Raw genomic sequence first — 8,079 nt, forward strand, 5'->3', positions numbered from 1 at the left:
AGAAAGACATTTAAATAAACGACAGACTGGTGACATAGTAAAGTATAAGGATATTTACATAAGGTCTGGGGTGAGTTTCAAAGTGCTGGAGCTTTCCAGAGAAGCAGCATGGTCTAGTGGGTAGAGCATAGTCCTGGGAGTCAGAAGGACCTGGGTGCTAGTCCCGGCTTGCCACTTGTCTGCTGTGTGACCTTGAACAAGTCACTTCACATCTCTGTGCCTCAGTGACCTCATCTGTGAAACGGGGATTAAGACTCTGAGCCCTAGGTGGGACAGGGATTCATTCATTCATTCATTCAATCATATTTATTGAGCACTTACTGTGTGCAGAGCACTGTACTAAGCGCTTGGGAAGTACAAGTTGGCAACATATAGAGACGGTCCCTACCCAACCGTGGGCTTGTGTTCAGCCGATTTGCTTGGATCCACACCAGTGCTTAGAACAGTGCCTGGCACATAGTAAGCACTTAACAAGTACCACAGTTACTATTATCAGTCAGCTGTGTGACTTTGGGCAAGTCATTTGACTTCTCTGTGCCTCAGTTACCTCATCTGCAAAATGGGGATTAAGACTGTGAGCCTCATGTGGGACAACCTGATCACCTTGTATCCCCCCAGTGCTTAGAACAGTGTTTTGCACATAGTAAGTGCTTAACAGATAATATTATTATTATTATTATCATAATTACTGAATGAAGTAATAAATTATGACATATGGCAGTGCCTCATGGAATCTTCAGCTTCAAAATGGTCCTGTTGCAAAGTTGTTGTTTTTTCCAAATAGTTCAGGGCAACATTACCCACTCTTTACTCACTACCCACTCAGAGAAGCAGCATGGTTTAGTGGAAAGAGCCTGGGCTTGGGGGGCAGAGGTCGTGGGTTCTAATCCCTGGTCTGCCACTTGTCAGCTGTGTGACTCTGGGCAAGTCACTTAACTTCTCTGGGCCTCAGTTACCTCATTTGTAAAATGGGGATTAAGACTGTGAGCGCTACGCTGGACAACCTCATTACCTTGTATCTCCCCCAGTGCTTAGAACAGTGCAAAGCACATATTAAGCTCTTAACAAAGTAGAAGAAGCATGGCTCAGTGGAAAGAGCACGGGTTTGGGAGTCAGAGGTCATGGGTTCTAATCCTGGCTCTGCCACTTGGCAGCTGTGTGACTCTGGGCAAGTCTCAACTTCTCTGGGCCTCAGTTACCTCATCTGTAAAATGGAGATTAAGACTGTGAGCAACACGTGGGACAACCTGATCACCTTGTATTCCCCCACCCCTCCATGGCTCAGAAGAGTGCTTTGCACACAGTAAGCACTTAATAAATGCCATCATTATTATTATTTATTATTATTTACCATTCTCAGGCTGGCTGTTTTTTTCAGGAATCTGCTTAAAATACGTGCATGTCTCTCCCTGTGTGTCGCACCTTTTTGCCTCAGTTGTGACACTCATGTGGCTGCTCTGCTTATAACTTTAAGAACAGCAATTATCAACTTGCAGTTCAAGGGCAGAACCAATTTAATAATGAGAATGAAGCTCTGAAAGCACCAACCTTGTTAGTTTGAAATGTCATTGTGCCTGTGCTACAAAAAAAAAAAGTATTTCAGGAAGCAAAAAATAAAAAATAAAAGGAAAGCATCTGCATCATGGAATCTATTTCCTTCTTTTTGGGTACTGGACACAAAAGCAACATATTGGATGATGTTACTCCAAAGCTACACCACAGCTTTGGGCGTTGCTTGCATAACCTTCCAAAGCTGAGGAGCAGATTGAGAATAGAGAAACAAAGAGCAGAAGCTGGAGTGAAGCCTCTTACGGTTGAACTGCTCCAGTTTGCCATCTTTGCCCTAACCTAAGTGTCAACCCGCTTATATTGTTGACTGGCCTTCGCCAAGCTCAAGTTGGCAACCCCAGGAATCTGATCAGCAGATATGAGTTTCTATTGACATTCTCATCCTCTCTTCTCGCAGGGTCAAAATCGTTAGCAGTGCCTGCTGGATATTTCATTTAGCTTCATTTGGAGTAGATTAGGCATCTGCTTGTTTGGAAACTATACTTGCGCAAATTAAAAAAGCAAGGACATTAGCAATAAATCAGTTATATTATGGAGGTGCAGCTTGGTGTGGGTGAATACAAACAGTGGAAAATGTATCCAACCTAGCAAACCTCAGGTGCTTGTGAAGCTCATATATGGATAACTCAGTCCTCTTCTGTGGTAGAAGTTTAGCCCATCATCAATCGCATTTATTGAGCGCTTACTATGTGCAGAGCACTGTACTAAGCGCTTGGGAAGTACAAATTGGCAACATATAGAGACAGTCCCTACCCAAGACAGTCCCTACCCAAGCCAATCACCTCTCCTGAGATCTACTAGACATGAGTCTAAACTGATACAAGACAGGAAAGCACAGCCCCTTTCACGATAGCCATTTGTTCATGAGATAGTTAATTTGTATTGAAACATGGCTTCAGTACCAAGTGAATAATAATAATAATAATAATAATGGCATTTATTAAGCGCTTACTATGTGCAAAGCACTGTTTTAAGCACTGGGGGATACAAGGTGATCAGGTTGTCCCACGGGGGGCTCACAGTCTTAATCCCCATTTTACAGATGAGGAAACTGAGGTACAGAGAATTTAAATGACTTGTCGAAAGTCACACAACTGACAAATGGCGGAGCCGGGATTTGAACCCATAACCTCTGACTCCAAAGGCCGTGCTCTTTCCACTGAGCCACGCTGCTTCTCATGAATGAGAATTAATGAATTCTAATTCTAATCCTAATGAATTCTTGAGGAGATTGACATTGTCCACAATTTTTTTTGACGTTATTGGGGGCATGTATTTTCCAATACTGAATTGGGGGCCACAAAAATCAAAGTTCACATTTCCCCCACAGGATGAGGGGAGAATAATTACCACTACACTATAGAGAAATCATACAAGCATCCTGAGTGTTTCAGAATGACGTCAGTTGGAATAAGTGATATTCTAGATCATTTTAGATCTCTGCACGGGCTTTAAAACACTCAATCACCTTGCCCCATCCTACCTCAACCCAGGCCAAAAACTTCACTCCTCTAATGCCAACCTACTCGCTGTACCTCGAGCTCATCGATCTCTCGCCCACATCCCTCCTCTGCCCTGGAATGCCCTCCCACCTCATATCTGACAATTATTCATTCAATCGTATTTATTGAGTGCTTACTGTGTGCAGAGCACTGTACTAAGCCCTTGGGAAGTACAAGTTGGCATCGTATGGGTCCCTACCCAACAATGGGCTCACAGTCTAGACGGGGGAGACGGACAACAAAACAAAACATGTGGACAGGTGTCAAGTCATCAGAATAAATAGAAGTAAAGCTAGATGCACATCATTAACAAAATAAAATAAATAGAATAGCAAAAATGTACAAGTAAAATAAATAGAGTAATAGATCTGTACAAACATATATACAGGAGCTGTGGGGAGGGGAAGGAGGCAGGGCAGGGGGGATGGGGAGGGAGAGAGGAAGGACTATTACTCTCCCCTGCTTCAAAGCCTTATTGAAGGCACATCTCCAAGAGGCCTTCCATGACTAAGCCCTTATTTCCTCTTTTCCCACTCCCTTCTACGTCACCTGGAAGCAGCGTGGCTCAGTGGAAAGAGCCCGGGCTTTGGAGTCAGAGGTCATGGGTTCAAATCCTTGCTCCACCAATTGTCAGCTGTGTGACTTTGGGCAAGTCACTTAACTTCTCTGTGCCTCAGTTACCTCATCTGTAAAATGGGGATTAAGACTGTGAGCCTCCTGCGGGACAATCTGATCACCTTGCAACCTCCCCAATGCTTAGAACAGTGCTTTGCACATAGTAAGCACTTAATAAATACCATTATTATTATTATTATTACCTTTATTCACCAGCCACCTTCAGCATTTAATATAAATTAATTTGGGATATGTACATATCGGTCTGTCCCTCTAGGCTGTAAGCTTACTGTGAGCAGGGAATGTGTCTTATCTTGTCATGTTGTACTCTCCCAAGCACTTAGTACAGTGTTCTGTGTATTAATAATAATAATGATGCTATTTGTTAAGCGCTTACTATGTGCCATGCACTGTTCTAAGAGGTGGGGTAGTTACAAGATGAGCAGGTTGTCCCAAGTAGGGCTCACAGTCTTAATCCCCATTTTAAAGATGAGGGAACTGAGGCACAGAGAAGTTAAGTGACTTGCCCAAAGTCGCACAGCTGACAAATGGCAGAGCAGTTATTAGAACCCATGACCTGTGACTCCCAAGCTTGTGCTCTTTCCTCTGAGCTACACTGCATGTTGTAAGCACTCAACAAATATGATTGATTGATTTAGTGTTAGAAAGCTAGAAGGTTTGACCCTCTCTGGGTTGAATTTGAAGCTGTTACATTGTATGCCTTTGAATTAGATCTCAAATTACTGACCACCATTAATTCAAAATCACTGGAGGCAAATTGTGAATTAGGGAAGGGACAAGGGACATAGAGTGCTCTAGTGGTAACCAGCATAGCCTACTTAAATTGTAAGCTCCTTGAAAGCAGGGATTGTGTCTACCAATAATATTGTACTCTCCCAACTGCTTTAGTACTGGGCTTTGAACAAAGTGCGTACTTAAATAACATTGCCTGATTCAAGAGCTTAGTACAGTGCTCTGCACACAGTAAGCGCTCAATAAATAAGATTGAATGAATGAATTGAGCACAGAACTGAATCAATCCTGTGACTGAGTCGGGATTTCTGGTTTTTATTTCTGGCTCTGCCAATTGCCTGCTGTGCGACACTGAATAATCAATCAGTCTATCCGTGGTATTTATTGAGCACTTACTATGTGCACAGAACTGTACTAAGCACTTGGGGGAGTACAGTGCAACAGAGTTGATAAACTCCTGCCCTGCCCACAATGGACTTTCAATCTAAAAGGCAAGTCACAACTTCTCTGTGCCTCAGTTTCTTCATCTGTAAAATAGGGGTTAAATGCCTTTTTTTTTTTTTTACTGTCCTCTTAGACTGTGAAACCCACATAGAACAGAAGGCTGGGTTTGATTTGATTGTACTGAACCTCTTCTAGTGCTTACTTTAGTGTTTGTCACATAGTATGCACTGAACAAATGCCACAATTATCACCAATTTTTATCATTATTATTTGAATAGTGTTGAGTAGGCCCCAGAGGCCATGATTGAACCAAGCTCCCAAACCAAGCAATATCAATATTAGGATTTAATCAATAAAACAGATGGAAAGATCGCAACAGAGAATATTAAAGGAGAGGATTGCAAGACAGTATTTGTAAATTTAAGACAGCTGAGCAATCTAGAGGTCAAGTACAAGGTCACACAATTTTGCCCTGGGCTTGTTGAGCCTGAGGAAATCTGAGAAAGAAGGTTTATGCTCGGGACCAAATTAGCCCACATGATTTCCTTTTTATCCCAAATATTGCTTGGATAAAGAGCATTAAAACTATACTGTGTTTTTGTTTGCTTGCCACAGTGGAAGGAATTCATTCAATTTAATCGTATTTACTCAGCACATCTGCCAAGCTAGCTCTCTTCCTCCCTTCAAAGCCCTACTGAGAGCTCACCTCCTCCAGGAGGCCTTCCCAGAGTGAGCCCCCTCCTTCCTCTCCCCCTCTCCATCCCCCCTGCCCTACCTCCTTCCCCTCCCCACAGCACTTGTATATATTTGTACAGATTTATTACTTTATTTTACTTGTACATATTTACTATTCTATTTATTTTATTAATGTTGTGCATCTAGCTTTACTTCTATTTATTCTGATGACTTGACACCTGTTCACATGTTTTGTTTTATTGTCTGTCTCCCCCTTATAGACTGTGAGCCCGCTGTTGGGTAGGGACCGTCTCTATATGTTGCCGACTTGTATTTCCCAAGGGCTTAGTACAGTGCTCTGCACACAGTAAGTGCTCAATAAATATGATTGAATTGAATTGAGGGCTTACTGTGTGCAGAGCACTGTCTAAGCTCTTGGGAGACTACAATATAACAATAAAGAGCACTACATCACATGGAAATCATTCAAACTGGACCCTAGGAACAGGAAACAGATGAGGAGCACCGTCCCCAAACAATACCAAATTTGAGAAACTTCCCTGGCTCAGACTAAATGATTGATAGTTCAGCTAAGCCTCCAAAAGGGGAGACACTTTTTACTTTGCTGGCTGAAAGCAAGTCCCCTCAAAGAAAGGTGGAATGGGGAAGGGAAGACCTTGTGGCCTGGCTATCTGATAACCTCTTTTTATCAAAGTACCACTGTGTAAACACCCAGTGATCCTAAAACACAAGGAGTGCATTCTTATGGAATCTCACGTTTAGGAAAATGTGGAAAACGCAGATATTTATAGAAGCTCATTATGGGCAGGGATTGTGTCTGCTAATGCTGTTCTACTGTACTCTCCCAAGTGCTTAGTAGTGTTCTACACATAGTAAGCACTCAATAAATAGCACTGATTGATTGTTATAGATATGTAGCTAGATATGGTGGGTCTTCAACCAGTAGTAAAATGTTACTACTAAAATGGACTTAATCAATTTATATAAGTTTGTTACAGAAAAAGAGAGGGAAGGTGTCCTAATGGAAACAGCATGGTTTTGGGTATCAGATGAGCCAGGTTGAAGTCCTACCACTGCTACTGTTCTGCTGTATGACCTTGGGCAAGTCACTTACATTCCCTCATCTCTGAAGTGGCAGGGAATGTGTCTGTTAATTGTGTTGTAGTGTACTCTCTCAAGCACTTAGCACAGTGCACTAAGCTCATTATGGGCAGAGACATGTCTCCTAATTCTGCTATATTGTACTCTCCAAAGTGCTTAGAACAGTGCACTGCACAGATTAAGTCCTCAATAAGTACAACTGATTGATTGTCCTGCACATACTAAGCACTCAGTAAATATGATTGATTGGCTGAAGTGGGAATAAGCCACCTCATTCATTTATTCAATCATATTTTTGGAGCTTACTGTGAGCAGAGCATGGGAGAGTACAATATAACAATAAACAGACACAATGAGCTTACACTCTAAAGGGGAAGACAGGCGTTGATATGTACAGAAATGTACATAAGTGCTGGGGGATAAACAAAGGGAGCAAGGCAAGATGACTCAGAAGGGAATGGGAGAAGAGAAAAGGGGGGCTTAGTGAGGGAAGGTCTCTTAGAGGAGATGTGCCTTCAGTAAGGCTTTGAAGAGGGGGGTGAGTAATTGTCTGTCAGATTTGAGGAGAGAAGGTATTCCAGGAGAGAAATAGGATGTGGGTGAGGGGTCGGTGGTGAGATAGATGAGATTGAGGTACAGTGAGAAGGTTAGCACCAGAGGAGCCCAGTGTGCAGTCTGGGTTAGAGTAAGAGAGTAGCACAGTGATGTAGGAGCGGGCAAAGTGATTGACTGCTTTAAAATCAATGGTGAGGAGTTTTATGTTTGATTTGGAGGTGTTGGGGCAACCCCTGGAGTTTCTTGAGGAGTGGAGAAACATATCCCGAATGATTTTGTAGAAAAGTGACCCGGGCAACAGAGTGAAGTACAGACTAGAGTGGGGAGGCACAGGAGGCAAAGAGGTAAGCAAGATTGATACAGTCATCTAGGCAGGATAGGATAAGTGAATGTATCAACATGTTAGCAGTTTGAGTGGAGAGGAAAGGGCAGATTTTATTAATAATAATGATGGCATTTGTCAAGATCTTACTATGTGCCAAGCACTGTTCTAAGTGCTGAGGAGGATACAAGGTAATCAGGTTGTCCCACATGGGGCTCACAGTCTTAATCCCCATTTTACAGATGAGGTAACTGAGGCACAGAGAACTTAAGTGACTTTCCCAGTCACACAGCTGACAAGTGACAGAGCTGAGATTAGAACCCGTATCCTCTGACTCCCAAGACTGTGCTCTTTCCACTGAGCTACACTGCTTCCCTGTTGTTATGATGGGGGAACTGACAGGATTTAGTGATAAATTGAATGTGTGGGCTGAATGAGAGAGAGGAGTCAAGGATAATGCCAAGGTTACGGGCCTGTGGACAGAAAGGATGCTGGTGCCATCTACAGTGATGGGAAAGTCAC

The sequence above is a fragment of the Tachyglossus aculeatus genome, chromosome 1, assembly GCF_015852505.1.
Source record: "Tachyglossus aculeatus isolate mTacAcu1 chromosome 1, mTacAcu1.pri, whole genome shotgun sequence".
Taxonomy (NCBI): Eukaryota; Metazoa; Chordata; class Mammalia; order Monotremata; family Tachyglossidae; genus Tachyglossus; species Tachyglossus aculeatus.